Consider the following 11,044-nt stretch of genomic DNA (forward strand, 5'->3'; position numbering starts at 1 on the left):
TGCATTCCTAATAATCAACAAGTACCTTATCGAGGTCATGGGAGAGGAGAATGTTTTCAGAATGTTATGGCAGTTTGTGATTTTGACATGATATTTAGGTTTGTTGTTGTTGGATGGCAGAAACAACTCATGATTCAAGAGTTTTGACAGAAACTATCCATAACCCACAACATAATTTTCCAATGCCCCCATTGGGTAAATATTTTATTTTCATTTTATTTAATATAATTTTTATTTATTCATTATAATAATCAACACAAATTTTTTTTTTTTTCAGAAAAATATTATTTAGTAGATGCAACATACACACACACTCGAGGTTTTATGGCACCATATTGTAATGTACGCTATTAGTTGAGTGATTTTTGTAGTAGTGGTAAAGTTGTAGGAAAAGAGGGGATATTCAACCAATGCCATGCAAGATTAATAAATGTCATTGAACGTGCTTTTGGTGTTGTTAAGGCACATTTCCCAATATTGAAGAGAATGACACCTTATTCGTTTACTACTCAGACAAAAATTATCATGACATGCTTCTCCATTCACAATTTTCTTCGAAAAATCTCAGTTGCGGATAGATTATTTTTTGAATATGACAATGAAGTGGAATTGGAAAGTGGCAATGCAAATCAAAATCAAAACTCAACTACAAGCAGTTTCTTTGCAGCATCTGATCAAGAATTCATGCAACAGTTCTGAGACCAAATCACAAATGAATCATTTCAAGTATTTAATTAACTTGCCATTTTTAGCTTTTTACCATTGTAAGAAATGCAATGTTTAGATATTAGCATAAAATGTGATGTCTTTGGATATTTGAAAATATGTACTTGAATTGTTATGTTTTTTATTTAATTTAATTTAGCTTTTATCAATCCATTATTTTTTAGATTATTAAGTTTAAATATTTTATTTTAATTATATAAAAAATAAATATATTAATTATTTTTTGTAAGGATGACAATGATAAGTTATTTATTATAACAATGTTATTATTTTGAACTTTTTAGAAATACGTTCAATTATATTTTTTTAGTACATTAAAATATTAAGATATTGGTTTTTAGTATATAAAAAAACAAACAACTTAATACTTAATACTATTAAGCATTATTTAGTATTAAGTTAAATATAAGTTCTATTTAAAATTAAGCCAAAAAAATAAACGTCACCTAAGTAATGGTACTTTTATCTTTTCTCTTATGATTTTAGCTTGATTGTGGTTCTAACTTTTTGCTTAGCTAAAATCTTTTATATTTCATAAAACAAATTTCATCTAAAAATTAAAAATGAAAAATTAATCTTGATTAGTCCGAAGAGTAATAGATTAAACAAATAGGCCCTAAAAATGCACAAATTATATAATTAACTGTTGAAAAGGTATAGTTACTTGACAATTTACATTGATGAGAAAAATGGAATTGAAATACTTTTATTCTTGATAATATATTCTCTTTTCAAGTGACTATTGATATCATTAAAAATGATGACCCTAAACTACGTCTGAAACATTGTCCACAAAGAAAAGGTTGGTTAAAATGGAAAGAAGTTACTTAGGTAGAATTAGACTCATTGACAAAATGAGAAATATTTAGACATGTAGTCTGCTTCAAGTTCTCAAGCCAGTCAAATACAAATGAGTATTCGTAAGAAAGTATAATGATAAAAATGAAATTACAAGATATAAAGTGTGACTTATAGCTTAAGGTTTCTTGTACAAACGAAGTGTTGACTACGAGAATGCATACTCTTCAGTAATAGAAATAAGTACAAAAAATTATAGATGTCACCATTTCTCATATTAAACTTTTCAACTATGCATGTAACTCTAATTATCAAAGCATTTATTATTCATTATGATCATAACCCTATGAATAGGGCTTGGAAATTTATACGCTCTCTTATTTTCTTCTCCCTAATTTCTCTACCTTTACAACAAAAGTAATCTTCGCCTCAAAATATTTCTAAAACTATCATGTTTTGTGCAAAGTAGAATGTGCGAGAAACTCACCTTTTAAAAACACTACTACAAAAATAATTTATGGTGTCACTTTTAAAATAATGACACCATAGAGTTTATAATTAATAAAGGTGACACATCATATTAAAAATCTTCAATTGAGGTAGTTAGATGATGTTAGTTTTATATTTATAGTGTCATTTATCGGGAAGTGACATCATATAAAATAAATTTTTTTAAGTATTATAACTTAATGAGCTCACTTTTAGAATTAATAATGAGGGATAATATATAAAAAGTCCATTGTTTCCATATTTCACCTTGTAGACCCTCAATTTTGTCCCTTGACACTTGCATTTATCCTATAAGTGTCACATGCACCCATGCTTTCATATGGCACCATTAGGGCCTCCTTTTGGGCTTAGTCAATTTTTTTTTTAGCCTTGTTTAGGTTCGTATGTGGTTCATTGTGGTGCGAGTATGGTTCATTTTGGAGTGTCATCGTGGCCATTTTCTTAGTTGTTGGCATCATGCCATAGGAAGGAAGTGGGGCCATCCCAAAGTTTTAGCTCAATTGGAGTTTATCGGAGTGTGTCTGAGCTCGGAGCACTTGGGCCTGTTTTGGCCATATCTCCCTCATCCAACCTCGGAATTGCGCATTGTTTTTTTTTTTTCATGGACTCCTTATTCTTCAGGGAAAATTTTGTCAAAATTTCATAATTTTTCTCAACCGGCTCGACCAGTCCCCAAAGTTTCAGTTTAGGAAGAATGCATGGGAGCAAGTCCGAATTCGGAGCACTCGGGCTTGTTTTGGCCATATCTCTCTCATCCAACATCAGAATTGCACACCGTTTTTTTTGTGGACTCCTTATTCTTCAGGGAAAATTCTGTCAAAATTTCATAATTTTTCTCAACCAACTCGACCGGTCCCCAAAGTTTCAATTTAGGCAGAATGCATGGGAGCAAGTCTGAATTCGGAGCACTCGAGCTTGTTTTGGCCATATCTTCCTCATCCGACCTCAGAATCACACACCATTTTTTTTGTGGACTCCTTATTCTTCATGAAAAATTCTATCAAAATTTCATAATTTTTCTCAACTAGTTCAACCAGTTGGCGTTCGATTCAACCGGTTCATCAAGCTAGCTTGTATGGAGCACTGGTTTTGATGATTTTGAAGCCTAATTCCTACATGGCTTGGGCCCATAAGCTCCGGATCGGTCTTGGGCTATATTATAGGTCCATTTTGGGCCTTGGTTTGGGTTTCTTGTAGCCCACCATGAATCCATATGGATCCTTGGTGGTGAAGCAAGCTGAAAACTTAAAGGTGTCAGCTTGCATGGAGAATTGGTGAGGAGAGTTATTAGGGAGTGTGGTTTCGAGGTTGAAGGATTGTTTTCCAGAGCTGAATGCATAGGAAAATGAATGGAAGCTGGAGGAACAAAGGGGTCTGATATAAAAGCCAAAAAAGGGGAAGAAGAGGGGGACTTCTCTCTGGATTCTAGGAGGAAACTTTGTCAAAACAGTGAAAGCCAAATGAGAAGAGGATGGAGAGCTTAAAAAAGAAAGAGAGAGTGGGGGAAGAGTTTTGGACCTGAGAAAGTTCTGTGTGTTGGGAGAGAAAGGAAAAGAAAGAAGAGAGAAAAAAATAGGAAAAAAGGAACAGAGGAAAGAGTGAAGGAGATGGAGGTTTTGAGAGATTTTCTGGTTGTAGAGGGAGTAGTTTCTTGTTCGTGCTGTTGAAGGGGAAGACCTTGATTTCTGGAAGCGGAACTTGGACGTTTGCTACCCCAATGACTTCATTTCTACCTCGGCATCTTCAACGCATGCATAGGTAACTCTTTGATCCTGCTTTCTACTATTTTATATTCTCTTTCTTTTTTAGGTTTGTTGCAATAATCTGTTCAGACAAGAAAATGAGGGCCTTTGATGATTAGTCTTTGGGTCAAGTTTGTAAGTTGTCTGAGACTATGCATGTCTGATTCAACTGAGAGTGAGTCTGTTATTTTTTGAGCATTTAAAATGGTCATTGGAGGTATATGAAAGATAAGGCTGAGATCCTTGCATTTTCATTATTGCATGCTTAAGCTCCCATGTATGGTGTGGTTTGTTTTGTGAACAAAGCAAGTATTTCTCTCATTAGCAACTAGTTTTTATTTGAGAAAAAGTCTCTTTGGACTGTTTTGTTTGGAATTTGGGGTAGACCATTTCGGTTTTTCAATTAGGATTAGAGGTTATGGCATATTGGTTGAGCCACTGTGCTCATCATTCAGCCATTGGGGCCTCATTGGTCCTAGATTTGGCAAGGGAGGGGACATGGTGTTCATTTCCTTTGATTGTAGGAAATACGATTAATTTGTTTGGGAAGTAGGCCCTTTCATTTGTGGCCTTGCCCTTTTAGGCATGCATGCTAAAGGCTTATGGAAAAATTGCATCTACTAAAGCATTGGCTTAAGTGGCGAATTTTCAAGAAAACAATGCATTTTGGGTGGCTCGGGTTTGGCCTTTTATGGAACACATCGCATTGTTTCGGCCGATTCTCCCTTATCCGGGCTCAGAATTGAGTGTTGTTTATTTTGTTGGATTCCTTATTCTCTGAGGAATATTATGGTAAAGTTTCAATTTTTTTCTCAATCGAATGAACTAGTTGGGAACCGGTTCAACAGGTGGCTTGGTGGCAGCCCTGTTTTTTAAATGCTTTGCATTGTTTCGGCCAGTTCTCCCTCATCCGGGCTTGGAATTGAGTACCGTTTGTTTTTTTGGATTTCTTATTCTCTAAGGAATATTCTGGTAAAGTTTCAGATCTTTTATCAACCAGTTGAGTCAGTTGGAAACCGGTTCTGCTAGGTAGTTCCAGTTTCAGCGTGTTTTGGCCCCCATTTTTGTTATGGTTTGGGCACTTAGGCTCCAAGGCACTTGTAGGCCACCTTTAGGGTTTGAAAGCAGATTTGGTTTGAATTAATGTGGGCCCACCTATGAGTTAAGGGTATTATTGGCTAGGAAGATGGGGGGGGGGTGGGTTATTGTGAATGTTTGGCTTGGGCACATTTTGATGTTTGTTTAAAAAATGTTTGCCACGTGTTGACTAACCCCTCATTGCAGCGCTTGGCTAGGGACCCAAGGTACGTACTTTGACCCATGGTTTGAGCTCATTTGTAGGCCTTGGTATCTAGTGATTGATGTTTTGACATGTGATTGCCATGCATGCTTGTTGAGTATTTATTCCTATTGGCTAATCATTTATGCAGCGCTTGGCTAGGGACCACAGGTATGTGTTTGATTGTTCAATTTTGTGTTAGTTTGCCCACATGGCATTTGGATTGCAATGCTTGTTGTGCATTGATGCTTATTGACTGATCTTTTCTACAGCGCATGGCTAGGGACCTCAGGTACGCCATTTGTTGATTTATTGAGTGCCTATGCATGCTAGATATCGATTAGGTTTGTGTGATTCGTGTTGTCTATGATTAGCCTAAGAGGCTATTTGATCCTTGACCTATATACTCCCACATGCCCAATTCAATAGTAGAGACCGAGTTTCAGGCCTAGAGAGGTGCTACCTCACATGAGGTACCTTCCCGATAGGTAACCTGATCCCCGGACCAAGACTTAAGTTTCGTAAACCACTTTTTCCATACTAGAGTCATCAGGGGTTTTTATTCTTACTTAATTTTTCCCCTTTAAAAAACAAAAATAAGAAGTAAGTGGCGACTCCAAACAAAACCATTCCTCATCGGGGACGGATTTTTTTTCAAAACTCGAAAACCATTTTTCCATTCCATTCCACACCACTCTTTAAAAAAAAAAAAAAAAGATAGCAAGTCGCACCATCCGAGTGGATCGGGTGAGGGTCCACACACCTACAATAAAAAAAATCTCAATATATAAACCCTATATATAAAACCATAATCTTCTTCTACATTTTCTCTCAACCATAGTCAACACGCTCACAATCAACATTCTTCACTTTGTGGACTCCCAAGTAACACAAAATCTCTTAGATCTATCATTTTTTCTTTAATTAATGTCATTATATTAATTGTTTCAACATCTTTGTATTATGTTTTTTGTGAATTGTGTTTTCTTGAGTTGTGGGGAAGAAAAACTTAGGTTTAATCTTCTAGCATAGAAGAAAAAACTGTAGATTAATTGATTTTTTAATCTAAACCAAACACATGATCAAGTCCTTAAAAAATAGTGAAAAACATGAAAAAATGAATGATTTTTAATGACTAATTGTGTGAGAATGAAGGTACAAAAATCCCCCATATGGTGAACACGTTCCTTGTCTGAAATCTGAAATGCCCCATTGTATTTCTCCATGTGAACCTTTCCGTCCAATATAATTGGCCTGAAGAATGCTGGGTCATTCACTACTTCCATCATCTCTTTGGTGATTCCGGTCTCCGCCCATGGCCAAAGATCCTCGTAGCTCCTTCGGAAGTAGTCCAGGCATGCATTATAGGAGAGTGGGTGCTATTTGGTTGAGATTGTAAATCTGTGCTTAACAAGATCGAAACCCTCTCAGATTCATCAGATCCGAAGTCAAACTCGCCGATGTTGGGATTATCGTTTGCAGCCTCTTCTGCTGGCTCTTGATTCAGCCTCCGCGAAAGTCATGTAGCCGGTGCTGGAGTGGTTGTTCAAGTTGTATTCGCTGGGACTGATCTGTGGCGTGATTGATGGGAAATGGATGATAGAGGCGGTGCAAAAATCGGCCAACAGCGGTGATGACGTGGTCGACCTCGCCGTGCTTAAGGTTCTTCCCTTCGCGATTCGATTGCCAGTGGTGGAAGTTTTGAATGGGTCTAAATGTGATGGGAAAATTGGAATGGATCAGTGGGTATAAAATTGAATGGATCTTGATTTCCTGATTTTTTGATTTCTTGATTTTGTGATTTCTTGATTTCGTGATTTCTTTTTAAGTGGAAATGTTGATCAATATGAAGATCATATTGCATACGCCTTTATCTCTCTTGTAATTGTGTGTCTAAAAATCCTCTTGTCTGTCATGACAAGCCCATCAATGGCCTGTTGCTGTATAATCCTGCACTTAGAATACCAATTCCATACCATTACATTGATTTCAACCAAAGAAAATCTAGATTCGTTTCAATTTTCTCCATTATTTTGAAAATCAACCATCATTTTCTTCTTTTATGACTTCCAGACCTTAGAATTTCCTTAGGTACATAGGTGAGGACCGTGTGGTTTCTCTATTGGTACTACCTTGAAAACGCAATTTCAAAGTGCAGTGACTCGGGTCAGCACAACCTTTGAATTGCCCCACCTTTGTGGGGACTTGGGCATTTTACTCACTGAATCACTAAAATAGAATTGTCTTTTCAAATTTTATTTTATTTTATTTTTCTCCAGGCTGGCTAGAAATATCTACGATTGGATTTAATTTATTTGTACCTTAATTTAGGTGATATTTGTTAAAACTAACACTTAGAAATTAAATTCCAAAAATACCCCTGAGCCACATGTCTTTCACTCAAATATGAGCCACATGCTACAACAATATCAAACCTTCACTTAATCATTGGTTTATTAAGGATGAGAGTGAAAAACTCATATTTAATACATTTGCCAATCAAGCTTGTATTTCTATGGTTGTGGGCAAACGTGACCCATTAAAATAACATGGCAAGTAGAGGTCTTAGATGATCGTGTTCATCAACCTTTTACTTTATCCTAACATGATTATGATGTCAACCAATTACATACTTATTAATGAACTCTTTGGAAATGATAAGCTAGAAATATTTATTTCAAAGTGGGGCCATTCCTCTCACCATGAGGTACATAACCCAACTACCCAAATCCCATGTATGGTGGTTTTCACAGTCAAAAAATAACTCAAAAGCTGTCAATTCAATATATAGTCTGATATAATATTTTTATAAATATTTTGGACTAAATTATGAATTTATGGTCCCACACGGCTTCAACTACGGATAGGTCTATTAATGCAAACAAAAAGACTAGTACTTTTGATAAATTTTAGTATTTATCAAATTTATGGTTGTAGCTAGTTGACATTTAGTATTTATAAATTAAAATTTTAGTACTTAAATTTAATATTTGTAAGTTATATAAATGACTTTCAGCATGTAATATATATTAATACACATGTTCATACTTGAAATGTTACATTTTTTTGGATTATTAGTTTAATTTAATGGAGATGAATATTTAGTGGAAAAGTTACAATGTATTATTGAAAATATGACTTGATAGTTGATTATGAATATGTGTCATTTTTAGTATAAAAAAAAAAAAAAAATTAAATCTGTAACATTTTACATTGATAATATATTATTTTTGTAACAGGTTCAAATAGTAAGTAATTCATTATCAAAGAAGTTACTGAAAGTGTAAGTGTACGTTTATTTATTACATGCTCTTATATAATATCAATTGTAAGGAAGATAAAATTACCTTGTAAAGGTAATTAAATATTTATATATTTAAAATTTTTTTTCTATATATTATGCTTTTGAAGCTTGTTTAATGAAACATATTAGTTATTTGACAAACTTTTCACAAATGTTTTGTATACTTATGTGTTTTATTTTGTTACAAAGTTTTATGCATAATACTTATGTATATTTTTTCACAAACTTTTTACAACTATTTTGTGTACTAATGCATATTAATTTTTGTTCTTGTCTATATAAGCTACATTTAGTTATTTAAATATATCCAATATTATGTTGAAGAAAGATGTACTTAACTTTCTTTTGTTCTTAATATTAACAAATTTTGCAGTTCTCTTGTCTAGGATATATATTCCATTATTTAAATTGAAATGGAAAATCAAGATTGGATGTTAAAAGATAGAAGGTCGATTGAGTATGATGTTGAAAACTTTATCAATTTTGCATTGGCACATTCAACTAACCATACCTCTATCAAATGCCCAGGTTTACGTTGTGGAAATATGTCATGTCAAACTCCTCAAGTCATTAGAGAGCATTTGTTCTTTAACGGAATAGATCTCAGTTATCAAGTATGGTATTGGCATGGAGAAAAGGGTCCCAGTGTAGGATTTTCAAATGTCTCACAACAACGTTTGACAAATGCGAGTATAATGATGTTGCTGACACAATAGATATGGTTAATGCTACACAAGTTAATTATATGAATGATCCCCAAGTGTTTGGAAGGTTACTTGAAGATGCGGAAAAACCTTTATATCCTGGATGCATGAAATACACAAAGTTGTCAGCATTGGTAAAACTTTACAACTTAAAAGCACGTTATGGTTGGTCTGACAAAGGATTCTCAGAATTGCTTCAGTTGCTTGGAGATATGTTGCCATTGAATAATGAGGTGTCGTTGTCCATGTATGAAGCTAAAAAGACTTTCAGTGCTCTTGATATGGAATATCAAAAAATTTATGCATGTCCTAATGATTGTATTTTGTATAGAAACTAGTATAAGGATGCTATTGCATGCCCAACTTGTGGAAAGTCAAGGTGGAAGATAAACAATGGGGAGGGGGGGGGGGGGGAAAGATTAAGAAGGGGGTTCCTACAAAGGTTTTGTGGTATTTCCGACCAATCCCTAGATTCAAAAGGATGTTCCAATCCTCAAAAACCGCTAAATATCTTATGTGGCATGCCAAGGATAAAGAATATGATGGCAAACTACGCCACCCATCAGACTCCTTAGCATGAAACTAGTTGACCATATGTGGCTTGATTTTGCTTTTGAACCGCAAAACCTTAGACTAGCACTCTCAACAGATGGTACAAATCCTCATAAGTCTATGAGCAGTAGACATAGTTGTTGGCCTGTTATATTGATCATATACAACCTTCCTTCTTGGTTGTGCATGAAAAGGAAGTTTATGATGCTATCATTATTGATCTCAGGACCATGACAACCTGGTAAAAATATAGATGTTTACTTGAGTCCATTGGTGGATGACCTTAAAACTTTGTGGGAAAAAGGAGTTGAGACTTATGATGCACACTTGCGTGAGGTTTTTACTTTAAAGGCCATCCTTTTATGGACAATCAATGATTTCCCTGCATATGGAAACTTAGCTGGTTGCACTGTGAAAGGATATTATGCATGTCCAATATATGGAGAAGGAACATGTTCCAAAAGATTAAAGCATGGTCGGAAGAACTCGTATATGGGTTACCGATAATTTCTTCCATGTAACCATCCCTATCGGAGACAAAAGAAGGCATTCAATGGTGAATAAGATTTTAGGATTCCTCCTAAAATTTTGAGTGGGGAAGAAATACTTGAAAATTTTGATCTCATTCCTATTTCTTGGGGAAAAATGAAGATAAAATCTCTTGAATCTGATGTGAACACAAATTGCTGGAAAAAAAAGTCCATATTTTTTTAGTTAGAATATTGGAAATATCTTTATGTCCGTCACAACTTGGATGTTATGCACATCGAAAAGAATGTCTACGAGAGTATTATTGGTACTTTGTTTAACATCCCAGGGAAAACAAAGGATGGACTTAATGCTCGACTTGACCTAGTTAAAATGAGTTTAAGGCCTGAACTTTTCCCAAGAGTTGACTTGAAACGGACCTACCTTCCCCCTGCATGTTATTCACTATCCAGAAATGAGAAAAAAATTAGTTTGTCAAACGTTATCTAATTTGAAGGTCCCTGAGAGGTATTGCTCAAATTTTAGAATTTTTGTTTCCTTAGAGGAATTGAAGTTGTTTGGTCTAAAATCTCATGACTACCATGCACTTATGCAACAACTGTTGCCAGTGGCATTACGTTATGTTTTGCCAAAGCATGTGAGATATACTATATCAAGATTTTGTATCTTCTTCAATAAATAATGTAAAAAAGTAATTGATGTGCCAAAATTGAATGAAGTACACAATGAGTTAGTGGTCACGTTGTGCTTACTTGAAAAGTATTTTCCACCTTCATTTTTTGATATTATGCTTCATCTAACAATGCATTTGATAAGGGAGGTGCGACTATGTGGTCTAGTTTACTTTAGGTGGATGTACCCATTTGAGAGGTATATGAAAGTTCTTAAAGGATATGTTCACAATCATAATTGGCCTGAAGGATGCGTTGCTGAGTGCTAT

The sequence above is a fragment of the Vitis vinifera genome, chromosome 18, assembly GCF_030704535.1.
Source record: "Vitis vinifera cultivar Pinot Noir 40024 chromosome 18, ASM3070453v1".
Classification (NCBI taxonomy): Eukaryota; Viridiplantae; Streptophyta; class Magnoliopsida; order Vitales; family Vitaceae; genus Vitis; species Vitis vinifera.